Below are 4,487 nucleotides of genomic sequence, written 5' to 3'. Positions count from 1 at the left end.
TATATATATATATATATATTATATATATGTGACATGCGTCCCGAGCGCTCGTCAGCGTCGCCCTGGCAACACACGGGAATCACCGGCACGAGCCATCACGGGCTGAGCGGTCGCACCTGCAGCTCATCAAGCAGTGCCTACTTAGGCAGAGGAGGAAGACAGAGTGGTGAGGAATGTCTCCTGACAAAGACGCTAACCCTTACCTCCTCTTTTCCAGAGAGCAGCGTGTGACCGTCAGCCCCCACCAAGGAGAGCACAGCACGGGATCCACCACTCAGGACACAGCGAGCCACGAGGGACTTAAAGCGCCACGGAGAGCACCGCCTTCACCCAGAGCACTTTCATCTAATAAATCCACCCTTCGGGGACTTTTCCCTTCCATCGGTTGTCGTGTAGTTCCTCACCCCGCCACACTGGTGGCGAATGCGGGCAAGAGTGTGAGCTGGACACCGACAACCGACCCCTGAGGAGACCCTTAAAGCCACCCGTTTGTTTTTTTTTTGTTTCCTTTTTGTTCCCCTGTCATTTGTTCTGCCTCTGTTTTCACAGGCGGCCGCTCCTCCCCCGGCATGGAAAGAAACTGCTGAAGCACCTCACCGAGGTGAGCATCCGCCAGCAACAAATAGTGGAGCACATGGCCTCACGTCAAGGAGACGCCGAACGTGAGCTCGCCGCCCTCCGCGCCGCCGCCCACCGCACGCCGCTGCCTGACCCCGTGTCCAAGCCGTCCAGCTGATGCCAAGAATGACGTCACATGATGACGTGGAGATGTATCTTCGGATGTTTGAGGCCACCGCAGTCCGGGAGGCGTGGCCAGAGGACGAGTGGGCCCGTCTCCTCGCGCCGCTGCTGACCGGGGAAAGCGCAGCGGGCGTATTTCACCATGACGGCCGAGAGAAGCCGGAACTATGGAGAGGTGAAGAAGGAGATCCTAGGCCGAGTAGGCCTTTCCCCAATCTGTGCGGCGCAGCAATTCCATGACTGGGAATATCGAGCTCGACAGCCCGCTCGCGCCCAGGCGGCCGAATATCCCGGTTGGCCCAACATTGGCTGTTGGCCGGGGTCCCTCCGTACACCAGGTAGCTGAGCGTGTGGTGATCGACCGACTCCTCCGCGCCCTTCCCCCGCGCGTTGAGGCAGGCGGCTGGCATGAGGAATCCCACCGATCTCGACGGGCCTCGTGGAGGCCATTGAGCTGGCGGAGGCCGCCCAACACCGGGAGATAGGGGAGCGAGCGCCGCCTTTTCCCCGAAGGGTGGTCCAGGAGCGACGCTCGCCGGAGGGCACCCAGCGACCCGTGAGCAGGCCTGCGGTTCCCGGCCCCCAGGACGAGCCAATGCCCACCGAGCCGCCGCGTTCCCAGGACGGACATGGCTAGCAGGCTGTTCAGTCCACGGTCCAGCGCCGAAGGCACACGGGCCCGGGTGCGCATCAACGGCCGGCCATTCGTCGCCAGTCCTCGACTCGGGCAGCGGGGTAAGCCTGATACAACCGACTGTCCTTCCACCCGAACAGGTTCCAGGGCCCGGCTGGCGATAACGTGCGTGCACGGGATACCAGGCATGTGCCGGCCCGGAGAGTGACCATCACCGGCGACACCTGGTTCCTGGCCCGTCGAAGTGGGAATCTTAAGGAACCTACCGGTACCGTTCTCCTCCGGCCGGGATTGGCCGGGGGTTCGATCAGCTCCTCACCTCCAGCACACAGCCTGCTAGCCGGCCGGGAACCGCCGACGCCGGAGTCCAGCAAGGCGCCCTCGACGAGGCCCCGCGCTGCTAACGTCAGACAGCCCTCGAGGAGGTGAGTCCCCCTCCCAAAACTCTAACCTGTTCTTCGATGTCTTCCAGCAGATAGCGGGAGGGGGACGCTCGCCAAAGAGCAGCGTGGGGACGAGCGCCTCAAGCATTGCTGGTCTCAAGTGCGGGTGGCGGAAAGGGAGGATCTACAACCAGCTCCCCACCCCACACCCCACTTCATCATCCAAAACGGCCTGCTCTATTATGTCGGCCAGCGGAGGGGGGAGGAAAAGACGCTGTTGGTGGTACCGCGGAGCAAAGTCCCAGCGGTCTTGGAACTCGCCCACGCCCACCCGATGGCTGGCCACCTCGGCGCCCAAAACACTGGTGCAACGGATCCGGGACCGCTTCCACTGGCCAGGACTGGAGGCGGATGTCAAGCGGTACTGCCAAGCGTGCCCGACGTGCCAACGGACCTCGCCACATACTCCTCCCCCTAGCCCGCTGATCCCGCTGCCGGATCATTGAGGTGCCCTTCGAGCGCATCGGGATGGACCCTGGTGGGGCCGCTGCCGAAGTCCGCCCGGGGGCATGAACACATCCTGGTGATCGTGGATTATGCCACCCGCTACCCAGAGGCCATTCCCCTCCGCAAGGCCACCGCCAAAAACATCGCACAGGAGCTCTTCCTACTGAGTAGTCGGGTTGGCCTGCCAGCGGAGATCCTGACCGACCAGGGCACCCCTTTCATGTCCCGGATCATGGCTGACCTCTGTAAACTCCTCAAAGTCCGACAGATCCGGACCAAGCGTATACCACCCACAAACCGATGGGCTCGTGGAACGCTTTAACCAGACCCTGAAACAGATGCTGCGGCGTGTCGTGGCCGAGGACCGACGCGACTGGGACCAGATGATCCCGTATGTGCTGTTCGGGGATCCGGGAGGTGCCCCAGGCATCCACCGGCTTCACGCCCTTCGAGCTCCTCTTCGGCCGCCAACCCGAGGGCTCCTAGATGTCGCCCGGGAAGCCTGGGAACAACAGCCTGCGGTATGTCGGACCACCGTCGAGCACGTCAAGGCCATGAGGGAGCGGATCGACAGGGTCATGCCATTGGTCCGGGAGCATCTGACCAAGGCCCAGCAAGACCAGCAGCGCCTCTTCAATCGGGCTGCCCACCCGGGAGTTCCAGCCGGGAGATCACGTCATGGTACTGGTCCCCACCTCAGCCTGTAAGTTCCTGGCCCGCTGGCAGGGCCCGTATACGGTCACGAACGGGTGGGACCCGTCACCTACAAAGTGCGCCAACCTGGTCGTCGAAGGGAAGAGCAGCTCTATCATATAAACCTGTTGAAGCGCTGGGTGGGGACCGGGCCCAGCTCTCGGCCCTCGCCGCCACCTCTCCCGTGGTTGTGGACATGGACCCCCACCTCTCCGCAGCCCAGAAGACGGAACTGCAGCACCTGGTCGGTCAGTTCTCGGGATGTGTTCTCCCCTCTGCCAGGGCGGACGGCCGTCATCCAGCACGAAATCCGAACACCACCAGGAGTCATCGTCCGGCAGCGGCCCTATCGTGTCCCGGAGGCTCGGCGACACGCAATCGAGACAGAGGTACAGGAGATGTTGAAGCTAGGGGTAATTGAGCCCTCGCGGAGTCCATGGTCCAGCCCCATCGTCATGGTCCCGAAGCCCGACGGCACCCTAAGGTTCTGTAACGACTTCCGCCGCCTAAATGAGGTCTCTGAATTCGATGGCTATCCCATGCCCCGCGTCGATGAGCTCCTGGATCGACTAGGAAGGGCCCGGTTCATCTCAACTCTCGACCTCACCAAGGGGTATTGGCAAGTCCCCCTGTCTAAGGATGCCAAGCCGAAGACAGCCTTCTCGACCCCCAGTGGCCACTGGCAGTACCGGGTCCTTCCCTTCGGCCTGCACGGGGCCCCCGCCACATTCCAGAGGCTCATGGATGTCCTGCTGAGGCCCCATATGGCCTACGCCGCGGCCTACATCGACGACGTGGTCATCCATTCAGAGACCTGGGGGGAACATTTAGAGCGGCTCCGGAGGGTGCTGCTGGACCTCCGCCGGGCGGGGCTCACCGCCAACCCCCGGAAATGTCACCTGGCTCTCTCCGAAGCCAAGTACCTGGGCTTCTGCGTGGGACGTGGCCTCATCCGCCCCCAGGAAAGAAGGTGACAGCTATCCTCTCGGCACCGCGGCCCTCTACCAAGACCCAGGTACGAGCCTTTTTGGGGTTGGCAGGATACTACCGGTGTTTTATCCCTAACTTCTCCTCCTTAGCCTCTCCCCTGACAGATCTGACCAGGAAGGGGCAACCGGAGAAGATAGCCTGGAGTCAAGAAGCGGAAGAGGCGTTCCAGCAAGTGAAGTCAGCCCTCACCACGGAGCCAGTCCTGCAAGCCCCCGACTTCAACTGCCCCTTCCTGGTGCAAACCGACGCCTCGGACACCGGGTTGGGAGCCGTTCTCTCCCAGGTCCAGGACGGCGAGGAACACCCGGTGATCTTTATTAGCCGGAAGCTGACCCCGACCGAACAACGGTATGCCGCCGTGGAGAAGGAAGCGCTGGCCGTCAAGTGGGCAGTCCTGGAGCTCCGCTACTACCTCCTCGGACGCCGGTTCACCCTGCTGACAGACCATGCGCCACTGCAGTGGATGGCCCGCGCAAAGGACACCAACCCAGGGTAACCCGCTGGTTCCTTGCGCTCCAGGACTTCCACTTCACCATACA

This window comes from Carassius auratus, chromosome 11 (assembly GCF_003368295.1).
Source record: "Carassius auratus strain Wakin chromosome 11, ASM336829v1, whole genome shotgun sequence".
In the NCBI taxonomy this organism is placed as follows: domain Eukaryota; kingdom Metazoa; phylum Chordata; class Actinopteri; order Cypriniformes; family Cyprinidae; genus Carassius; species Carassius auratus.
This window is presented reverse-complemented; position numbering follows the sequence as displayed.